This window comes from Apodemus sylvaticus, chromosome 4 (genome assembly GCF_947179515.1).
Source record: "Apodemus sylvaticus chromosome 4, mApoSyl1.1, whole genome shotgun sequence".
Taxonomy (NCBI): domain Eukaryota; kingdom Metazoa; phylum Chordata; class Mammalia; order Rodentia; family Muridae; genus Apodemus; species Apodemus sylvaticus.
Window position 1 is genome coordinate 160282418 of NC_067475.1, and position 25574 is coordinate 160307991.

A 25574-nucleotide genomic window follows, 5' to 3' on the forward strand; every position below is an offset into this window, starting at 1 on the left:
TGATTTCTCTCCAATAATACTGCATAAATTGGATCTGCACAAATTGATTTCTCTCCAATAATACTGCATAAATTGGATCAACACTTCAAATATTACCCAGTTAATTTCAATAAAAATAGTATTTAATTGAACACATAAAAATAGTTACTCATAGAATACTCAAATATTAGAATGTCTATGTAGTAGAATATCACTGGTAGCTAATGAGCAATTGACAAGGATAAAGGTCAAAGGATAAAATACCATCAGATCTGCAAATGCTAAACACACAAATTACCTCATGTTGATAAGACTTTGCTCAATATCCAGGCTCTTCTAATCCTTCCTTCTTTTCTCCCCCAGGTCAACACTTCCTAATCTGTCCTTAACTTTGCTCAGTCACCTTAGTCCAAGCTCAGCACCCTAAGTCTACCCTCAGGTTAATTATGTTTCTAATCTCCTGCCTGATACCCCAGGCCACCTAGGGAAGAAACCAATGGCCAAAACACCTTAGATCTCACATGGCTGGTGTCTCTTTCTCCCTCTGTAGCATGGTGAATCCTTTCAACCTCCCCTGCATCTGCAAGACTTCCCATAGTAAAACTGGAATTCCTTCCTATTCCACTCAGCTCATTGGCCATTAAGATCTTTATTGTTCGATGAAGAACCAATTAGGTAACAGGACCTTCAGTGTTCATATGCATTTCCTGATCAAAGTGTCAGAACCAACCACTTCATATAAACAAGTACCTACAAGGTTTACTGCTATGTCATTTTTTTATTTTAGTGATATGTGATGTGTTGTGCGTGTGTATCTGTTTGTGTGTCTGCATGTGAGTATGTGTGTGTACATGTGTAGTTTGAGGGGCGCAGACATAATCATAATCCACCCTTCTGATAAAAATGGTTGTAGGGAGAGACTTGAGTAGGTGAGCAGCTGAGTGTAGAATCATGAATGTGCCAGTCTGTGAGCAAGAATCAGTTCATAAGTGCATAGGAAGTCAGCTTGCATTATGGAAGTTGGAACCGTGGCAAAGTGGAGAAGAAAATTCAGTGAATGAAAGATCTTTTAGCATGGATAATTATTTTTAGAAAGAGGAAGCAATGTATACTTTAGCTTACTGATAGAAAAACTAAGCATTACATAGGGTTTTGAGCATAGACAAAAGGAATAGTGCATTGGGTAAGGTTTGCTAATTGGATCAGAAAAACATTGAAAAACAAGATAATGTTGATGACTTCAAGACACTGTGAATATGTCAAATAAAAATTAGGTTTAACACATTCAACCTAAAATTTTCAGTTACAGATGTTAGCATGTTAAAATCATATTGAATCTATCTTATATTAGAGTATTATAAGCTATAGTTGAATAGTGGTGGGCTTATTATTTGTACCAGGAGAATTGACTGATGACTCATACAGATGAAGCACTAGATTCTAGGACCTCCAGTCTTGTATGCCAATTCACTCAAGGAAACAAACAGTATTTTTTTCTAAAAGGTTTTCTCCCTGCATTAAGTGTGTTCTAAACAATGGTCATGTACCTAACTGTTGCTGCCCGCAGCCACATGTAAACTGGGTTACCTGTTGAGAGAATCTTGGGGTTATAGGGAAGAGGGGCGAAAAGAAAGCGCGGCTAAGTCAATGTTCACTGACCAAAGCCGTAAACTTTAATGGCGCCAGACCTTTTAACAGTTTGGGCAAACCCTTCCCCCCAGACTCTAGGCTGAGTTCCGGTGGAAGTTGTCTAGCTTCTCTTGGAGGTCTTCTTCTTGACTGCTCCGGCAGCTGGGTGGGTCACCTGTTTAATTCAGGGATTCCTATACCTGGAGGAACAATGAACTTAACCTTTACTTCGAGCGCTCCACCCTAGGTGGAGCAGGATCCTGGCTAACTGGGAGAAGTTAACCTTGACCAAAGTCAAACTCTGACCAAGTGCAAGACTGCCCTAATATGGCTCTGTACATGTCCTCCCTTTTGCTCTGTACACCTAACCTGTAGTTTAGTGTGAAAAATGATCCCTTTCAATGTGATATGACCTCACACTAAGAGGACACTGCCTTAACTATCCCCTTTTACATATGAAACTGAAGCTTAGCCCTGCCATAGTCACATAGCTCTTGCAACATAGTCAAGTCTTCATGTTCCCAACTAGCCTCCATACTATATTCAACCCCCTGTCATAAAAGTCTTCCACTGAAACATATCATGCTCATGGTCAGTCATGTGGAGACTATCATCTACACCGGCACCCTCAGGATAGCAATTGGCTTATACTAATTTCTCTGAACAATAATCTTAACAGTTTTAGTGCTGTCAAGACTCTAACCTTTTTGTCTTTTAATATTACAGTTCGATTGAACAGAAAGATCACTGGTATTATTTTCTCAGAAGGTATTTTACTTGTGATTATACTTTAATTTTGTTCTGATATGTGAATTGTAGATTGTGCTTCATTTCTTTTTTAAAAACATATTTGGTAGACTATCTCCAAATATGTTGCTGATTAGATGGTCACTGAATATTACTTTAGTTTCTCTTGTCTATTCATTTAATGTGGAGGAAGTGCACTCCTTTCCTCCTCTTTATATTGGAGTAAACAGTATTCTTCAGTATTACTTTAAATTCCACTCCATAGATGCTACTCTAGTTCAAACCATGTGCATTTCCTCCATTAAGGTCAAGCAGACTTTTGCCTTTTCCTTGTGTATTAGTCATAGATCTTTCAATAGAGCCACAGAACTTATGGACTATCCTTGCATATTAAGGGAATTTATTTTATTGACTTGTCCTCTAAATAAGTCAGCAATGGGTATCTATGAGGAGGAAGTCAAAAAATATGGTAGTTCTTCAGTCTCTGAGGCCAGTTTGTTTCCCTGGTCTTCTGTATAAACTGGAATCCTGAAGAAGATGTGCTGGCAGTAAGAGCAAGCAGGCAAAAAAGAGTGAGACTTCCTTCTTCCAATGTCCTTATGTAGGCCTCCAACAGAAACTGTGGCTCCGATTAATGGTGTGTACCAGCATGCCTAGGTTGGGACCGTGTTTTGTCCCAGGATGACCTTGAACTCAGATCCACCTCCCTCAGTCAGTAGAAATTAATAGTGGGTGTGTTCTACCTTGCCTAGGCCTAAGCATTTCATGGCCACTATGTCTCAAGATCTCTATGTCAAGGTCCAAGTCAAAAGCCTATGTCTTCTATCCTCAAGATCTGGATCACAGGGGTGCCCAAAATTTCTGGATTGTAGTTCATGTCAGATGTAGTCAATTTCACAACATTGCAACCAACAATTTCTGAGGACTGGCTGTGTTTCCTAAGTCAATGTGCTATTATGTGACAATATCTTTGCTTCTAAAATATTTTAAAATATTCCCTCATCCAATACTGCATATTGCCAAACTGATGATCTTGTATTTAATTAACACTATGAGGTTACTTATAAACTATTAACAGCGATTAGTTTAAAATAATCTACTAGTGAATTAATTTTCCTCTATTGTTTGTTTTTAATTCATTTGAGCAGATCCATTGATGCAGCCAAGATGGATATGAAGAAACCATTCTCACTTAAGATATTCACCGAAGACATCCCAACCTGTGACAATGTATGTAAATACAAAACAAAAACTGAAATTTCAACTTCTTGATTAGCAGAGAGACAACGTGTTTGTAGAGTAATGTAAGATGGAGACATAAGAGGATGGAGGGGAGAGATAGTAAGAATTCATGCATATGAAAATTTATATTGGTATAGCATGCACACATGTTTTTTATGTGTGATATGTAGAAAGCAATATGAAGCAAGATTGATCCACATGCTAAAGCAAAAACAAATGTTTTTTTTTTCTACAATTACTGAAAATTACTTCAGGTAGTTGCAACAACATACATTTCCATGCCAAGTTTTATTATTAGAATTAAACAGCTTGTTTCATCATTTTTATTGGGATTATTACAATCTCCTTGTATCTCTTGAGGCCTGCTTTGTGACCAAGAATGTGGTGAGTTTTGGAGAAAGTACCATGGGGTGCTGAGCAGAAGGAATATTCTTTTGTTTTAGGATAAAATGGTGTCTAGATATCTGTTGAATCCAAATGGGTCATAACTTCTATTAGTTTCTTTTTAGTTTCTGTTGCCATGTTCAGTCTATTTATGAGAGTGGGGTGTTGAAGTCTCCCACTATTAATGTGTGAGGTGCAATATGTGCTTTCAGTTTTAATAAAGTTTCTTTTATAAATGTGAGTGTCCTTGCATTTGAAGCATAGATGTTCAAAAATGAGAGTTCTGCTTGGTAGATTTTTCCCTTGATGAGTATGAAGAGGCCTACCTTAACTTTTTGATAACTTTAACTTGAAAATCAATTTTATTTGAAATTAGAATGGCTATTACAGCTTCTTTCTTGGAATCATTTCCTTGGAAAATGGTTTCCTTTGAGGTAGACAGATGTCTTTGTCACTGAGGTAGGTTTCCTGTATGCAGCAAACTGTTGGGTCTTTTTGTGTATCTAGTCTGTTAGTCTATGTCTTTTTTTATTAGAGAATTGAGTCCATTGATGTTGAGAGATATTATATAAAAGAGATTGTTGCTTTCTGTTATTTTTGTTGTTAGAGCTGAAATTATGTTTATTTGGCTATCTTCTTTTTGGTTTATTAAAAGGTTATATTCTTCCTTTTTCTAGGTTGTAGTTTCCCTCCTTTTATTGGATTTCTCTATTTATGATCCTTTGTAGATTTGGATTTGTGGAAACATCTTGTGTAAATTTGTTTTGTCATGGAATATCTGGGTTTCTCCATCTCTCCTAATAGAGTTTTACTGGGTATAGAAGCCTGAACTGGGCAGGGCGGTGTGCTGCACACCTTTAATCCCAGCACTTGGGAGGCAGAGGCAGACGGATTTCTGAGTTCGAGGCCAGCCTGGTATACAGAGTGAGTTTCAGGACAGCCAGAGCTATACAGAGAAACCTTGTCTTGAAAAAAAAAAAAACAACATAAAAACAACCAACCAAACAAACAAACAAAAGCCTGAACTGACATTTGTGTTCTCTTAGGGTGTGTGGGACACCTTGTGAGGATGTTAGGGATTTTGTAATCTCTAGGGAGAAGTAAGGTGTAATTCTAATTGGTCTGACTTTTATGGTACTTGACCTTTTTCCTTTGCTGCTTTTAGAATTAAGCAGCTTTTCACCATGAGTTCTTTTTGCTTAAATATTAACTTATGTCATGTTCAACTATTACTTATTTTAAAATATTTGTGTCTAATCAACAATAATTGTTATTATGTAAGTTAAACATAAACAAATCTTAAACACAGCAAACTATTGTCAAGAATTCATTTGCTCTCCACATCCACATGTCCTGTATTGTTTTTTGGCTTTACCTTTGTACTCTGCTCTTTCAGTATGTCTCTGTGCATCTTCATACCTGCTTTGGAAGGTCAGCTCCATAATCATGGCTCTTTATCCTCATATTTATTTGAATGTTCTAGGCATAGGGATATCTTTTTATGTAACTTTTATTTAAAAATCATTTCTTATTAACTTATCATTGGTGTGTGCTTGTGTGTGCGTGTTTGTGTGTTTGTGAGTGTGTCTGTGTGTCTGTGTGTTCATAAGTATACAGTGCTTAGGCTACAACTCATAATTCAAGCATAATATGTAGTAGTTTTATCAATGAGTTGTATACATAGCTATTAAATCATTGTCTATTTTGAGCTGGAGAGGTTGCTCAGCATTTAAGAGCACTAACTGCTCTTCCAGAGGTCCTGAGTTCAATTCCCAGTAACCACATGGTCGATCACAACCATCTATAATGGGATCCAATGGCCCCATCGGGTGCATTTGAAGGCAGCTACAATTTAATTACATTAAAAAAAATCTTTTAAAATTGTCTATTTTTCTAATATTTTTATTATTGTTCCATTTTCACTATTGGATTTAGTGTGGATCTGAAATTTAACTGTTGTGTAGCATGCACATTACTGAAGACCTTTCTTCCTATAAGCAGAATAGAATGTAGCTCAGGGAATCACCTTCTCTCTGACTTTTATAAATGCTAATGTGTACAAAATGTATCAAGAGTTGTACATTTTCATGTCACTGTTGAAATTGCAACAATGTGTGTATAATGATCACCACATTTTTTGATTTTAATATTTTCTAGGTTATACAAAACAGTAATTAAAGAGAAAGTGTAGTATAAAAGTAATTTCTAACCAGTGACGTCAATTAGGAAAATATTACCTTGTCTGGCAGAACCAGTTACGTCCTCAGGACAGAGAAGAAAGGAAGAGCAGATAGTTCTAGAGGGAACTGCTCTCTTGCCTCTGATGCTTGATCTCAGCTATGGCAAATGCTCAGTATTGTACATGAGCAATCTCGCTGATGCCTTTCAACACCATGGTGACTTAGATCCAATTCCTATAAAGTAAATATTTTTACTGAATTTTAACCAAGACTCTAGTGCTTTCATATATTACCTGCCATAATTATTAACATCCTTTTCTGTAACTGAGAAGATTGGTAATAGGTACTTTTTAGCTTTTCTTCATATGATGATTTGTTTATTTCTTTTTTGTCCTTGAAGAGTTGTTTTCAGAACATAAATACACTCTTCTAATTTAAATAAATATCCTCCACCACTTTTCATCTTCCACATTTTCTAGTGAGTATTTAGCAATGATCCTACATATTTTTGACAATTTTTGGTGGTTTTCTTTGATTTCATATTTACAGTCAGGCCTTTCTCACATACTGCACTTATTATTTATACTTATTACACTCATTACACTTAGATAAATCTGTATTTTTCCTATGGATGAATGAGGAATAAATTTTTGCTATTCCAATGTAAGTATTTCTTTTGCTCCCAGTTTTCCCCATTTTTCTTATCCTTAGGATTGAATTTATATTTCTCAAACTCTGGTTATATTTTAAAATACGAAAATGCAGATGATTTTAGAATCATTAACTTGATAATTTGTTATAAGTATAGAAATCTACTGCCAAGTCAGGTGCGTGAATCCCCAGCTATCCCCAAACCTCTCCCTAAGTTGCACATGTCTTCTCCTACTCTTCATTTCAATTACAAATATATAAAATATTGACTTTTTGACTTAATACTGTAGAGATTACAAGTAAGTCATGAGTCAGTGCCTATGCCATGGCTGGAGGAGAGCATTTTACTACCTGCCTAGATGACTTTATGTAATCTAATCTGAAATGCATACCTTGTTAGTGATAGGAACACCTCTAGTGATAGGAACACTAGATATTTCGCATCAAGTTTACTGATATGTAATTTCAATATTCAAAGGGTTTGTATTTTTATCCTCTTAGAATGAAATGGTATAGTTTTTTTTGTAAAATACACATTTTTATATATCATTGAACACTTATTAAAAGCCTATTTTTCCTCTAGTAGGAACATGTGATCTATTATAAGGTTAATCTTATTTCTGAGAATTACTTACATATCCCTGGTTCACAATGAGCCAAGAAATATATTACCATGTACAAAAACTCCCAATTGTCTTTTCATATTCATGCATTAAGAATATTAATTTTAGAACTATTTTGTCTAAAAATAGTTTGAAATGTGTCTGTTTTATACACATCACCACCATAAGGAACAAATGCACACATCTTTGCTATCATTAGTTACATCTTAATATGTTTGAAATGCTCTGAGAACACAATATTTTATAATAAGATCAATTAAAATACTATATGAATTATTTCTCTATCTAATGTGGATTTAATAATACATTGGTGTTTTTAAATTTAGAAATTTTCAGATATTCAACAAAATATCAGTTTTACTTTTCTTTAAATTCATTGTGCTCACTCAGTATGGATATGTATGTGTGTGGATGTTTATGTATATGTGTGTACATGTGTGTGATTGTGGGCACGTGTATGTGTGTTCATTTATGTAGTGTTTGAATGTGTCCTTCTTGAATCTATGATTTCTGAGCCGTGAGCTATATTTTCATCCAGAGGTGACTAACTCTACAATATTTTCTAATGCACACATTGGTTCGTACCTATTTACATTATAACCACAAGAAGAGAGATGGTCTTACATTCAAAGATGTTTTTGCATAATTCTTAGTCTATAGAAAACAGGATGTTAAATCAGTTAGTGCAATGTGTTCTTGTACATAAAATTCATGCAGCCTGTCATGTTGTGATAGGGTCTTGTATGAAACTTTAGCAAATTCATATGCACAAATACATACACAGCCACACATTCACATACATATATTTTTTTCAGGGTAATAGGTTATTTCCAGTGGATAGAAGACAATAAATATAAACCCTGTGAAAGAGATGTCTTATGAAGTGGTTTCCTTTGGTCTTGGGTCAAGGTTGTTTCTGGGTAGCGAGTGTTTCTTATTTAAGGGATTGTTTCCTAAACACTCACAGTACTTATATTCTATGGAGCGTTATATGGAGAGAGTACTCACTCATCATTTGTTTATTTTGTCTTTTAAATTTTCTTTTGTTTTTGTCTTGTGATTTCTTTTTCTAATAGCTGCTGCTATTAATCCTTTTTTACCTAATAATGTGCACATGCTGTGCATGAAAGCAAGGGTGTGAAATGATGGAAGTCCAGATGGCAATGAAGCAAATGGATGTACTCTATTAAACCACCCTCCTTACCTGTCTGCTGCCTTAAGGAAAAAAATATCAGGATGCTGAGTTCCTGAACCCATGACTACTCAGTCTTCCTTTAGCATACAGAACCTGTTAGTTATGTTTGAATACCAAGTAATCCCACAGTTAATTTTGTGATAAATATGGTAGACGGACAGTCTTCTAGAGTTATATCGAGGGAAGAATACCAGATGTTTACTGTATATTCGAATTGCCATGTCAAACTGAAGGTTACAAGTAATTACTAGATAATAACTAATTTTGTAATCATGAGCTTCAAAGTTATTTTATACCATTCTTCTCTGTATTTTTCTCAGCATTTATATGTAACAGCAACAAAATTTGAAAAGGTGAATGATATAATGAAGAAGTTACTACCAATGATACGAATGCCTGTAAGTTATTTTCAAGTTACTTGGCGTTAAAATTGAGTCTGTTTTTGAGATTCACATATGTGCAAATGTGTATACATATAAACAATACAGATGAAACTTAATCATGACAAATTTACAGTTCATATTTTTCAACCTTCTCTTTTTGGAAATAAAGGCATCTAAGATATAATAGTAGTCTACAGAGGGATTTTTCTTGTGAATTTCTTGTCTATGTTTCCATAGAAATGAAACTCATAGCCCAATGGTATTGAATCATACTTCTACTATCACTACACAATAAAGATGCATTGTAATAAAGTGAGATTAATTGGCCATATGTGTGGCCCTGATTTAACATATGCCAATCTTAAAGGCAACCAGATCTTTCTTTCCTTCTATCCTTTCGTCCTTCTATCTTCCTTCCTTCCTTCATTCTTTCCTCCCTTCCTTCATTCTGTCCTTCTTTCCTTCCTTCCACTTTTCTATCTATCTTTCTTTCTTTCTTTTTATCTATCTTTTTTCTGTCTACTAATTACAATTTTATTGTGCTTCCTTTATGGTATGTGATTCACCTCCTTTCTGATTCCTTCTTTTTTATCATTTTCTGTGCTTGGTGTTGTAATATTCTGTTATGCTTGTGTTGTTTTTTAAATCATTAATAAATGTGTTTGTGTACTTGTATGTTTCTTCTCTGTGCATACATATCTGTATACTTGTTCTTTCTGTTTTTAAATGTGCATCTCTGTGTAATTCTTTCTATTTCTCTCTCTATCTTTCCTTCTATGTGTGTGTTTCTCTGTATGTGTGTATATATCGCTCTCTATCACTCTGTGAGTTTGTATAATGAGTCTCTGAGTGCCAGTCTCTGTCTCTGTCTCTATAGCTCTTCCTCTGTCTCACTCTTTCCTCTCCTGGTATATTTAGGTGGGTGGATGCTTGAGTGTCCGATTGAATGGATCTTTGTCCCACAATGTAATAATTTAGAATTCTTTGGGAAAATTCCTTGGTTTTATTCATAAATCAACAATCTACCGTCCGGTTATTTGTGACACTTGGTTCTTTTGGCTCTCAGAACAGTGAAGATTTCGAACTCTGGTTCTGCCCTGGCCATGAGGAAGCTCCTAGAGCACTGCACGGTAAGTCCCAGGGCAATGTGAGGAAGGACTAGAGGAGAGCAGGGGTCTAACCTGAACCCTGACTAATGAAATCTCAGGTTCTCATTTTTTACTCTTAAATATAAGTACACACTAAAACAAAACTAACAATAGTTCATTCAATAAATTCATAACTAATAACTTCATTATAGCCTTCAGGCACATAATAATATCTCATTAAGAAAGAGTCTATGGTGTGACAAAAAATGGAACAGAAACTTCTGGGTTTTCCCCTAGAGAAACTTAATTTTCCTAAAATGATAAACAAATCAAAACTCGGGACATATTGTTCCTGAAGAAAATAACTGAAAAAAAATCATTTGGTAATCATGACAGAAAATCCTACTAGCTAAAGGAATTTTTTTCATTGACTCCCAACACCTATGTGATAGCCCATAGGCAACCATTACTCCAGATTGAGCCATCAAATTCCCTGGGCCTGCCTGCTCAGGTGTCAGGCTTAATATTGTACAAAGGTGTACAGCAGAGCAAAACAGTTACAAACAGAGACAAGTCTAAAATTAAAATGAAAACACATTCAAAGAACAGTTTAGTGTCTTTAAGTAAACTGTGGTCAAGATTTTTTTCTTTTGTGTCTAAGTGAAGATTTCTCAGAAGCAGCAAGAAATTAGAGCAAACATCTCATAAAGTTCTACAATGTTGCTGATGACATTGACTGTACAATGATTTTTATGTTTTGTTTTGTTTTCAATAGTCATTCCAAGTATCCATGAAATATATGGTTTCAGGATGTCCCTCACCCTCCCAAAAGCTAGCCACACTCCTAACCAAGGCCATGCCCTGGGTCCACACTCGGGAAGTTGATAGCATTGCTTCTGTGTAAATTATGTACTGACATTTTTTAACCCTTTGTCCTTAATAATGATTCATAGGTTGTTTTTAACTTCTTACCAGCCATCGTGCGCCCTCCAGTTTCTTCCCACAACTTGATGTATGAAGGCTTTGTTCTTTCTGGGAGTGGGCTGAGTTGAGGCATCTGTCCTGTACTCTCTCTTGAGATCATTTTAATAACAGTGAACTCACAAAATCAAAAACAAAAATGTTTTGTTTATTCTAAAGTATGAAGATTGTTTTGCTAATGAAAATTGTAAATGTAACCATATCTCTGAGTCCAGAGACTCAGTGAGTCCAGAGACTGAAATATGCAGTTCATATCTCATTATGACCAGCAATTTAGCCACTAAATGAGTGATCATAGTCAGATGATTGGATACTTCATGACTGAATCACCTGCTATTCCTTCTATTGCCTTTAAAATAATTCTAAATTATTGTCAAATAAATAATAGTAATAAAATGATCAGAAGTATTTGGATAAGATTTAAAATTCTGAGATCATCAAGTGCACTTGCAAGGGTGATTTTTTTTAAAGCTAAGAAACAGGTGAGGGTCGAATGCAGAAAGTGACCTTCACACAAGTTACAGTAACAATGTCTTTTAGAGATCAGAGAACATGGTTATCCACAATTTTCTCAGGTATCATGAAAATACTCCATGGGGATATTTTGATTATTTTGGGAAAACAGAAACTGGACTACTAAATTGAAATGTTTATTTCAATATTCAATTTCAGGGTTTGAATACACTGGCTAATAAGCATTAGAAACTCAACACACATATTTGACTTTATTTTCCTTTATGCAACAGAGTACTGCTATTGAGTCTAATAAGTCAGGCATTCTCAATCTTATTGTTTCAATCAAATGAGTGCTGAAAATACAGGCATGGGCCAATTTTGTCTTTTTATAAGGCTGACACAATAGCAGTTCTTGGTCAGAGAAAAGACAAATGTAGAGTGGCAGAATTTCAAATGAATGTATGGAGTGAAATGTGTCAACTTGATAGTATTATAACTTTAACATTTGGAAGAGCTTTGTATGTCATGGATGTTCAAGAAAGTCCAAGAACTTAATTCTCTCGTTATTTTATTAGCCTAAATTTGAATGTGTATTTCAACATGCAGGCCATACATATCTGTCATACCTAGATTTTTCCAGATTAACTTTGGAAGGATCTGGAGTCTTTTCATCCAAGTGTTGCTATAAATCTTGCTCTGACTGTAGCACTGACATTCCATCTGTGTCAGAAGAAAAGGCAAATCAAGACTTTAATCACATTGGTGATTCATCAGAAAGGGATGAAGCCAAGGTTGTACACTTCATAGTAAACCACATGCACAACACAGCACATACTCTCTAAGATCTCTTTAGAGAAGAAATACCTGAAAACAAGGGAGAGCACATCAAGCACCTGGATTTAATTGTAATTTCGTGTTTGTTGTTCTATCCCAGAGTTTGTTGGAATACTCTAAGAATGTTGATGTGAGAAAGGAATTATTCTTACTGCTTGTCAGAAATCTTCACACACATTCAAGAAAGAAGTCCTGAGACCACAGTTTCCTTGAAAACACTGAATTCTTCATTGAATGTGTGTTGGTGCCTTCCCTAGGTGTAGCAGATAGGAGACAATTGACTTCAACTGTTGTTGTTCATATGCCTCCATGGAGAATGATGTTTTTTCTCATGCAGCTTTGAGATTGTACCCTTTGCTCTGGTGCCTCTTATTGACCCTCAGACTATAAATTATCTGAAGTGCTGCAAAAGTTGTCTGCTTCATACAACTTCAAACTGCCTCATCATTAGTCTACATTCGCCCAGATCGATGTCCACAACTAGAGAATTAAATAGTTATTGTATGTCCAAAAGGGCTCATGTGTTTCTTACAGCATCAGCCTGAACATTGTTAAGGTGAACAGCAATGGGAGGCCATTACACTTCACAGTCCTCATACTGTGAAGAGAAAAGTACTATATAAGTGTGCTCATAATCATGAGAAAAAATATTTGACAGAGAAGCAATTGACATGCCTAATAGAATTACTTAGAGAGTGCTACACAACAAACCATATTTTACGTACATATATATATATATATATGCATACAAATATATATATTTGTATATTTTGAAATGATTGACAAACTAGACATGTAACGGGCATTTTTTATGATGTATTTATATTAGAATCAAACAGACATGTCTTAATACTGTTAAAGTAGAACACAGGAAAAGTCTTCCATACAAAGTTCTCCAATGGGTATAAATAATGTGATAAGTTGAAATTTTTCTCCTTGATTTTAGAGTTCTCAGCTTATACAACCTTAACTTATCATAATATCCATGTAAGTCTCCTAATGCTTAAGATGTACATTCTACATTGTCCTGAAAAAGAATGAGACATAAAATAGAGATATGCATGCTGAATTATATTTGAATGTTTGATCAAAATCATTAGTGTCAATTCACATTCTCATTTACTTCTCATAGGCTATGAGTGTCCACATAAAGTTTTAATGAATCACCTTCAAATTAACTTGGGTAGATGGAAGTCAAAAATTTCCACAGCTTTTCCCATCTTGCCTGGGTTATTTGTGAAAGACTTCAACATGGATGAGGAGGGCCAATTTACCTTAAAGCCCCGAAACTCAGCTAGAATCCAGCAGCAAAGTGAGTCTTCCATCTTGCTTCAAGTAACATCTCAGTTCTCACTTCATGTTGGCATAAAACATCAGTGCTTCTTCTCATTTTCTTGCTTGGGGAGGGGCAGTGCAGAAAACAAACCAAATCAAAACAATGACCCAGTTCCAGCTTGATATCTCTATATTCTGATATCAAGACTAATCTTGCTTTATTCCAAAGTAATAGAATGTATACATTCGATGAAGGGAAAATTTAAAAATGATTCTTCTAAGAGCTCAACAAAAAATCTAAGAATGAAAAGAGCTTCACTATGACATTTGAAGACAATAGAAAACTGATTGATGCGAATAAAATTGAGGGTGACTGAAAAACAGATATGACTTGTTAAGCGCTTGCTTGTACATGGTTAAGAGAACTTGTTCAATTAGATAACATTTATGTTAGGATTCAGTGCAACTTACCATCATCTTATAAGAATCCCCATTGGATCACGTCATAGAGAACACTAGATCATGTCTTAGAGATATCTCAGAAATTAGTAACAATACAGAGTATAGGGAAGAAGAATATACAGGCACTACAGGATGCCTAAGCCATTACATCAGGGATATTATGCAATAGAAATTTGGCTTTTGAAAAGAGCCATATAAATTACACTATTCTAGGTAATGATGTCATCTTGTCCTTAGATGAAAAGGAAAGACCTCGTAAGACATCTTGTTTCCACAGGGCCTCTGTGCCCCAACGGGACCAAATGTGTACTGACCCAGAAGTTAAAAAGACAGGACAACTATTTGGCAAACAACTGAGTTACATTTGTCCCAATGGAAAATGGCCCCAAGGAATTCTGGTAGGTCTCACATGGTTCATTTCTGGCTCTCCTAAGAAAATCTGATAAGAAATAAGTCTTGCCTCATCTTTCAGAGTCAACATTAGGGTGGGGTTTGTATAAGTAAATATTGAGAGTCAATACCAGATTGCAGTCGTCCTTGTCAGTGCCAGCCTTTGCACTGCACCTGTGCACACCATTGGTCTGCTTCTCATGAGCAAACAGTGCTCTGTGCTACACAATGAGTGTCTGATATTTCCCTTTCTTCCTCTCAGGACATACTGTACCAATTAAGAGAAAAAGGCCCCACCACACGAGGCATCTTTGCCAAATCTCCCAATGAGACATCGTGTAAAACTCTGAAAGACAAATTGGATAATGGGGAAGTGGTAGATATAAAAAATTACTCGCTTCATGACGTGGCCTGGATCCTGAAGGTAGGGAAAGTCCTTGGCTCATTCACCCTCAGGATTCTTCTGAGTCTACATAAGTAGTTTCCTGCATCATGCATTCCCTTGTGTGATAGTAGCTCTCTAGAAGACAAATCTGGAACTGAAACTTTCCTGTGCTATTCATGACATAAGGAATAGGGACACAAAATCCAGTCAGAATGCGCAATAATGAAAGGTAACTATGTACATTTCATTTGATTTTTTTCATGTGGCCATGTGGAGGGTGACTTCATACATGCATATCAGTGTCACCTAGTATGAATGCCTAGTCAGATACATTTGACTAACAGTGTGCCTCATTCTCTGTCACACTACCCTTTTATTCCCTCAGAGGCAGATTTCTCTTCCCCAGTATTGAGTATGTGACTCCTTCAAATATCTCTTTGCTACATAGACCAAGTAGTATCTCAGGATTACGAAATCTACCATACCTTCAGCACCACAAAATGACAATTTTTCCTTTATTATTAAAATTATAATTCAATTACCTCATTTCTCTCCTTCCTTGCCCTTGTTCTGAATTTGTTTCCTGTCAATCTCCCACTTCTAGGAAAACACATGATCACTTACCATTGATTCTAATTATATAGACAATAATGACTCTGTAAATATGTTCAACCAACCTGATAAGTCCATTATCTTTGCTAGTATATGAACTATTTCTGTGAAGTTTGTTTTCACAAGATTTACTCATTGCCAGTTAGTGTTAATAAGATGGATGATATTTTGATCAGAAATTGTTGTGGCAAGCATCACTGTTGGACTTTCAATTTTGAAGCCTCCCCAACATGTCTAGGAGGCCCATTCTAAAAGCAGATTACCTGATCCTCTATTGTACAATATTTCCAATTCTTAAATCTAATATTTGGGCGCAAGTCTCAGGAGTTTGTATGTAATATGTACGCAGGTGGCTTGGAGCCACAGGATATTTTGTTCTCTGTACCTTGAATACCTGTGCTTTTCTGTAATAGTCTCCATTCATTGCTGAGAGAACCTTCATTGTTTTATGGTAAAGTCTACATCATCTTTAAAAATTAGCTTAAATATTTAGAACAGAGTTGAGAATAATGCTTCTTTAGAGAAACTTGAAAGGACCTTCTCCAAGAGCCATGACCTCATGGGATCCCATGCTTCCAGTAAGAGACATGATTTTCTGCCCTTCAGAAATTAGATAATAACCAAATATGGTTTTCTTTGTTGTAGTTATTATAACTGTATATCTCATTTAAAAATGGTATTTGTCCTGAGGTATTGATCTCTTAGATATGCTAGTTTGTTAAGATGTTCAGTACAGGCACTTGATCTAAGAAGAGATTTTTTGGCAATCCAAGACATTCTGAAAATCTACTCTTCGTTTTACAATTTTGATGGACAAAACTTAATGACCCTACTTTTCAGTCAACATTCTACCTGGGGAAAGTTGGGGAGCTGTGAAGAAAGTTGGAACTAAACTAAATTTTAGAGTTGAGTGTTTTGTGTAATCTCCAAAGTTTATTTTTTCTACAAAATATTTTTCTCTCTTCATAAGGAGTTTCTACGACGTATTAAAGGCAGTCTGATGACGGCCCAGTTATATGACAAGTGGCTTGTAGTTCCACAAAAGGCCAACCACAAAGAAAAACTGACAGCAGTGCGGAGGTAATGCCTGGTGAAACGTTTGAAAAACTTCAACAAAATAAATGTGATATTTGCTTATAAACATTAGAGATTCTATATTCCAGAAATTTTCGCTAAATATCCTGACAGATTGAAAAGCATTTCAATTGCTCACAAGCATGGAAGACATTTCATACAGAAGTGTGACTGTGAGTCACAATGGATCATGCTTATGATTGTCAGCTTTTTATTCCAGTTAAAATTGTATTCCCACTGCACCGAATGTATCTGGGGAAACATTCCAAGCAATAATTGAAATATACATTTTTACGTTCATTTTATTCAGGGATGTCCATACATAAGATGCAATTACTTTGTCCCCTTTCTACAGAGTTTCAAATCAAGTTAACCTTTTGAAATAACTGTCTCTTTCTTCAGTCTCCTAGATGAACTTCCAGCGCCAAATGCTGCTCTATTGGGCCAACTCTTTAGGATTTTACACGAAATTTCAAAAAATGCTTCTTTTAATCTAATGTCAGCTCAAAATCTCTCGGCTGAGATAGCTCCCTACATTTTATGGATGCCTACCTACCGCAATAAGGTCCTGGCAAATTATATCACTGAAAAGGTAATTAGACTTGAATTCTATGCCTAGCTTTGATAAGACATTACACTAAGACAGGAATGCAGGATTAGTCTGAGAGTCTGGTTATTCTGTTGTTGATGATAATTGTTTTGCATTTGGTTTTGTTTTATTTTGTAAAATAAGTACACCTTAGAATGGTTTTCGTCTGTAGAGGAAGAATCATTGGTGTACTTTATGTAAGTAGAATATAAATTAATATTTGAGCTCAATGACTCAGTCTTCTGTCGTTGGTGATTTAAAATAACCTTAAACTAACCCAGTGTGCCAACTTGCTGTGAAACGATAGAACAAATATCATGTGTACAAGGTGCAGCAATCAAGACTGACATACTTAGTGTCAAATGAGTGTAATTCTACTTCTTTTCAATATTTTTACCTCAACAAAGGCAATATATGTTGGATTTTTATCAGATATGGTTTTCATGACTTTTGGTTAGTGTAATTAAATGTAACCTTGGCCTCTTGTTCCTGGTTATGATTGGTTTAGAGTATAGAGTCCACATTTACATTGGACCTGACTTTCTAAACTATAATAAAATATCAATATTTCTACAGTATTAGGATCATATATTTATTTTGACTCTCAGTTCTTGAGTCTCTGAATCATTATTAATTGACCAACTGACCTTTGACCTGAAAGGTTTATATTCTAAGACAGCCTAACTGTGCAAAATATTGTTCACATTGTATAGGATCAAATATCACTAGGGAAAATATAGGGTTCCAAAGAACCTGCCATTGGAGATCCATTATTCTCCAACTTCTTCCATATAGGCAGTATTTCATTACCTCCCCAAATAATAAACTTGAGGAGCACACTGTTACCCTATCATCTTCACTGAGCCACCAGAGACATGTGAAAGCTACTGCTCAGTTGGGTTTGCCTGTCTCTTGCTTTTTTTAGTTAGCCCATGGGAACATTGAATAGGATGGTACCCTACTCAAATGACCACATCCAGATGTCTTCTTACCTCCTTAGTTGCGCCTTTCTTTAAGCATCCTTCCAAATATGCACAGCTATGAATGTGCCAAAGTCAAGGACAGTTAATCATGTGGACAATATGTACAACATTCTGGCCATCTCAGGGAGAAAACTAGAAATCATCCTCTTATATAATATTGGACTGTAAGGATCACACTTGAATATCTGATCTCACAATCATCTTTTAAATGTCTAACAAGAATCTAGCTCCTATATTGTATTAAAACTAACGTTTGCTCAGAATTTTGAAGTAAATAATTGTAGCCTCCAATTTTCGACTCTTTAGTAAAATGTAATTTGTAACCATGCAAAATGACAGAAATCCTCTTTGTTTGCCATGTTTTATTGCAGATTTCTCTCGTAACATTTTTGATATCAAATGCCCCCCAAATATTTGGACTTGATGTTGTTGCAGTGTGTTATGAAACATCATTTTTTAGTCCAACTTGTACAAATACCTCATGTGCCCATATTTCTCCATCTATTATCAACAAAGGAAAGGAAACAGAACGTGGAATCAACATCTGCCCCAGTGGGAGAACATACAGCCCAGGCCATGGGGCACCAGCAATAACTCCATTGGTTCCTCCTCTTCATGAGGGCAATATAGGTGTGTATACATGTTCTACTACCATAAGATAAAGGTTAGAATCATTTAGCACCAAAACTGTGAATTATAACAAAAAAACAATGAAGAATTTGATAAACCATATGAAGGGACAATTAAACTGTGTGTTGTAATTTAATATTGTTAGAAATTGTCTCCAAATTTTGTACCTCTTTCCACTGGTCCTGAATTTATGTAAGAGGTAAATATTCCAGAAATGAGATTATATAATTGATTTAGGATTTTGTACTTACTTTGATATATAGAATATTAATTTAGATGTGTATAATACATAGAACAGAAATTCAATACCAAATTGGGTTTTCTCTACATTAAATACCTCATGTGCCCATATTTCTCCATCTATTATCAACCAAGGAAAGGAAACAGAACATGGAAACAACACCTTCCCCAGTGGGAGAACATACAGCCCAGGCCATGACACACCAGCAATAACTCCAGTGGCTCCTCCTCTTCATAAGGACAATATAGGTGTGTATACATGTTCTACTGTGTTTTCTCTACATTAAAGGTCTGACTATCCTCTAACTTCCTTTGCAGACCAGGCTGACCTCAAACTCACAGAAAACCTCTTGGCTCAGCTTCTGAGATCTGGGTATAAAGGCATGTGCCACTATGGTATTCTCTTATGCAAGTCTTAAATATAGCCCAATAAACCCATATGGGAGGCATAGACACTGTGATCTCAGATTAGAGGTCTCAGTTCGGGGAAGGTATAGGCCAGTACCAGTAATAGAAATGCAGTCAGGCAAGTTGTGTTCTGAAGTGCAGATCCTGCTCTTAATTTATAGTCGCCCATGGTTGTTCAGTGAGAAAGTCACAGAGGTGCACCAAAAAATTGGTACAATTTCATTGCTTAACTCCATTACTTATATGCATAGCTTTCAAGGCAAATGCAGAAATATCTTTCTATATCAGAAATATGGGCCACATGCACCAAGATATCCAATGCCTTATGAAGCAATTCCATTATTATAAATGTTATAATACCTATTAGTTATTTTCTGGGTTTTTTTTTTGTGGTGATGCATAAGGCATACAGGCTATGAAATGTCAGGGGCATGCCAGGGCTCAGTGAGATAAATTACAACAAATAATGATTTCCCTTCTTTTTTGATTCAGAGAAAGGAGAAGGCAATGTAGATACAACCCAGCAAGCAATTTCTAATACTGCTCCTGCACCAATAAAAAAACAAGGATTTCGCTCTTTTCCACCAATTTCTTGCCTGGACAGGATGCTGCCATCTCCTATACTTGTGAGTTTCACTTTGGGTTTGTACAGCAGTCCTATGTTACATAATTTCTGGGAACTTTGTTTTAAGTAAATTATTTCATCAAACTGATGAACATGTAGATAACCTATTCCTGAGGATAAGATTATTTTAAAACAGATATAAATCCCACTGAAGTTTGAGTTTTCTTATTTAAAGAACAGAACAATGAAAGGTAAGAGAAAAGATAGTATTCCCATGATTTTCACAGATTTCAGAAAAGACCCAAAGCCATCAGCTTGTTGGATGAAATAGATACTTGGAAGTGCCTTCCTGATTTCCAACTATCAACATTTGCAGCTGCCTTTATGATTCTATAGTACTCTAGCGTCTACCTTAATATCATTGCCTCTGAGTCTACTCAATCTTATGACAAATATTATCAATAGACCTTTATTTGATATTATCAATGTATTAGATATACACATTTTCCTTTCTATATATTGATCTTTTTATTCCACTAAACTCTATTAAATAGCCACCTAATATGGTGTATCCTATTTTAAATATGCTACTAGATTGCCTTTTGGAAATATTAATTCACGGTTCAGCATCTATTTTAGCACTGTGTGTGCCTGGAGTTTATTGTGCATGTGAACAAATCATCATGTTAAATACATGAGAATTACTGCCCATTCCTTAATTATTTTAGAGCATATTCTACTCTCAACAATGATTGTAATCATGTAATCAATTGAAATGTGAGAAAATGTACAGTAAATCTGTGTATGGTCATCATTTGTACAGAGTGAAACCATGAAAGAAAACTGAAATTTGCTTGGGTTCTTTGATGCGACAGCATCTATAGTAGGTAGTAGAATATAAGATCTCACAGATGAAGGAAATAAAAGTATCAGTATGATAGTGAAAAAAGGAAGCTTCCTTAGGAACACAGATATTATGATTCATAAGAGAGGCTATGACAGACAGGAAGTAATATAGTGATTTGATCTATGAAAGAAAACTATCATCATAATAACATAGCATGGCATTCTTGAGAAAGATATTCAAAGAAGAAAAGAAAAGGTAAGAGAGGAACATTTACCAAAATGCTTTGGTGAATAGAGGAGTGATTCAACATTGAGGATTATCTAAATACAGGATCGATATTTTCAAATTTGGAAACATCGATTAGGGAATAAAGTACATTTGAAAGCTAAAAAGAAAAATGTAAAATGTCTTCTTCCTTCCTTTCAGTTATAGCTATGCATCCTTAATTGCCATGACTCTGCTTTACCTTCAAAGACACATTTGTGCTTCAGCTGTTTGGATCTGTAATAATAGAAGCTTGTCCTTATCCCACACAGGATATGCTGTCTATCATTGAGAGAAGGGGCCAAAATACTGACCAAATATTCCGATACCTACCAGGAAAATCACATTGGTCCCTGAGAGATAAAATTTACACTAATCAAGACATCAACTGGCATGAGCAATCTGTTCTCACAATAGCTTCCGTTTTAAAGGTAAGGAAGTATTTTACATCATCAAACTTCAGCATCACTCTAGAGATGCATATGTGTTTTCTGTCCTTGAGATTACTTGATGATGACAATTTTTTTTGAACTATGAACACATACCTCTAGATAATAATCATGGTAGGTAAATTCTCACAAGCTCAAAGTTGGGTCCTGAAGACCCAGTTGAACACCTCCTGTTAGAAGTTAACTTCCTTATATATCAAAAGGGATGGGTTTTTTTGGCATTACAAATGTTCTCACTGATTTTAACTCTATGACTGTACCATGTGAATTCATAGGAGGACAAGAAATAATAGTGGTAATACTGCATGTTACAAAATACATATCTTAAATCATACTTAACAAAAAACTATTCCTCATAAATAACAATAGTCTAAATAGTCTACCATGCCTAACTTGCCAGTGAGCAACAGTAACTCTGGAGCAAATATCATTGTTTTATTTTTATTTGGGCCATGATCTAAGTATTCCTCTCAGTGTACTGTGGAGCTATCACCCTAGACATCAAGAGAAAATATAATGCTTTGTGAGTAGACATGATTCATAACATTAGGCAATGGTAGCAAATGACTCCCCCGTTGTCACTCAAGATTGCCAAACGTGTCTGGCTCTCATTGCCAGAATCCTGGGACCATGTCATGAAAAACAGTAACTGGAGGTGGCCATGGGTATTTATAGCAATTTAAAGGTACAGCAACACCTGGGAATCTTCCATCTGTCTCCTTTTCTATTCTTGGTATAACATGAAAGTTAATTGTGGTTTTTCATGAGTAAAGAAAATTTTCTGTCCTCAATCAAGCTGCTGCTTACAAGTAATTTACATAGTTGAGTATTTCCATGGATTGAGGAATAGAAGTGAAACTATAAGACCTCACATGTTAAACAGGATGTATAATTATAAAATTATCAACATTCAAGGTGAGCCTGTACGCAGAGGTGTACATGTATATTACAATTTTAACTCTGTGAAATGAAAGGACACATTGACCCCATTATACAAAAAGAATGAGGTATTTCCTGGCCCTGCCATTATTTAATTGTTGCTTCTTTTCAGGAAGAGCACTTGGGATATTGTTTGTTTATTTTGTTGGTTTTTATAATATTTAGTCATTTTTTCTTTTCTTAACTGTTATTAGTATTATTGCCTATTTATTTATTTATTTAGTCATTTAACAGTTTGAATGCTGCCCCCTACTTCTTCACCCTTCACAGTGTATCTTCCCTTCTTCTCTAAGGGAGTTAGGGTCCCCTGCTTTATCCACACGGCCTGTCAGATCAGCTATCTTCAGGATTGCCATATCTTCTCCTACTGAGAGCAGCTACTGAAGGGTTTCCACAGATCATCAAAAGCTTAAGAATAGTCCCTGCTCCACATGTTGGGGCACACACATTGAGACTGTGATGCACATTTGCTACATATGTGCAATATGTCCTGATGCCGCTTCTGTATGCTTTTTGGTTGGTGGTCAGTCATTGATAGCATCCAATCGGCCATGTTGGTTGTCCATGTTGGTCTTCCTGTTGAGTCCTGATCTCCACCAGGGACCTGAATCCTTTTCCCAACTCTTTCATAAGTGTTCCAGAGCTCCATCCAATGTTTGCCTGTGGGTTTCTTTATCTGTTTTAATCAGCTGGTGGGTGAAGTCTTTCAGAGAGCAGTTATGACAGACTCTTGTGTGGATTTCCCACAGAGCAGCTGGCCTCCTTTGAGGCAGACAGAGCTTCAGCCTATGAGTTGGAGTGCTTATCTCTGATTGCATGTAGTAGTGTTCACTGGAAACCAGGAATGGCATTTAGGACAGACAGTAGGGTTATTTCACTGGTATTGCAGCCAGAATGCTGCATCTTTGATTCTAGCCTTAGATAAGAACACATAGGCTCCTGCCTGTAGTTTCTAGTTTGGAGCCATGTTTGTGGTTGGGATAGGCTTGGAATCTCTTAAGGAAGTAGGGTCTTGAACAGTGGTTTCCAGCCTTCATAGTTCTGTTTCATCATGCTGTGCTAATCCATAATCATTACATCATTTTGCTCTTATTTCATACATAACATTTGCTATTATTTTCACTTATAATGTGTATTACATGGAATTTCTGATATGCAAGATATGTGACACTCAAAGGATTGTGACACACAAGTTGAGAGTTACTGGGCTCAACTATTTTTAATCAAAATCTTTCCCAAATTTGTTCTACAATGTATAATCTACATTGACCATTAATTTTCTTGTGTTTTTTCATTAAAAAAGTATTTTCTTAGAAATATACAAGGAAGCTTGCTTTCTTCAGACTTATATGAAAACTGGATTAGTGTCCTTGATGAAAAATCTCTGACTGGAAAAACTTCGGCTATACAAAGGTAATGATAGTGTAAACAGTTGGGGAAATGCACAACATTAGAATGAGTACATTTTGAATGTTCATAGGTCTGTACTTACAGGATTATAAACTGGCATGATGTCCCATCACAAGAGGCTTCCTTTACTCAGATGTGTATAGTCACTTTATAAACTGGTGCAATTTTTCAAAACAGAGTTTTGTACTAGTTCTGTAATCCTACCACTTAAAAGTCTTCTATATTATAACTGTCATGGTTTGGAAGACAGCCTGCTACACAGTTGAGCACAGATCATCTAAGAGTATTGGTATGAATACCTGCTACACAGTTGTGTGCAGGTCAGTCAAGAGTATTGGTTTCAGCCCCTGTGTGAGGAAAAAGAAGTATGTAAGTATAAAACATAGTATCTGTGGGTTATTTGCATCCTAATATAATTATCATGGCATTGTGAATATTACATATGTTAAATACATGTCATTGATTAGAACATGAAGTTATTACCAAGATTATCTTTCTCAACTACAACTACCTAGAGCAGTCTGGGTCAGGTATAGCTTCAACTTCTTTGAATCATTTTCCTGTACGATAGTCCACAGAATGATTCTTAGGTAACAGAACCTTTGAGCTCCCATTTCTACCCATGTCGCCAGCATCTCTGTCTTACATATATAAAAGGCTTTTACACCTGCGTTGCCAAGAGTCACTAGCATACTTTCTGCTACTTGTGTTCAAGGGTGTAACAAGAGTGTTAAATAGATTCATTCTATATTAGATATTCAATGTGTCCCTATGGTGCCTGGAAAGATGATTCACTGTTTAACAACACTCTTTCCATTCACAGAACACGCATGACATGCAACAAGCTTCATTCATTCTATTTCCAAGGAACCTGACACCTTCCACTGGGTTTGATGGGTAGCATTTATATGTGTAGAACACAGAAATACATACAGAAGTTTATAAATTTCCCACAATTTTATAAGGAAAATAGATTTGCAGAAAATATTTTAGGTAATACTTAAGGTGTATATTCTTATTTCTTTAGAATTCTGATTATACTATGAGCTGGTCTATAAAACATGTACCTTCATATGTCTTAGTATTCAGAGTTTTGTAAGTAACATTATTTGTCAGATAATCAACAGTAAATTTATCCTTTTTCTATGTATAGTCTACTACGTAAGATGCCACAAGCAAACTACGTCCTCCTTAGACAACTCATCTCTGTGCTATTAAAAATTAAAATGTCTACCAGGAATAACCTAGACAGCTACATGTTATCTGTTCGCATAGCCCCTCATGTACTGTGGGATCAGACTGGCAGGAACTCATTATTTGGAAGTGACCTCTCAATGAAGGTAAGGGGATCTGATATTTCACTTTGGGAACAAAGTCTTCATTGTGATCCAGGAATTGGGCATACCTGACAAAGGTCACTGATGATACCCTATGATTGCATTCTTCTGGTGCTGGAGTGTATGTTATATAATACACTTTCTGATATTTTAGCACTAACTCCTACTTTGATATAAAAGAATAGTGCATGTTTGCATTTTTTCAGGTACAGTCATATGTACCTTAGTCATTTGCTTTCTGTAGCTCTTAATTTTACTATAAAGTGTGTGCACTGATATTTTTCATTACATTCATTATTTACTTTATATCCTGATTACAGTACCCTCCTCTAAGTCCAATCCC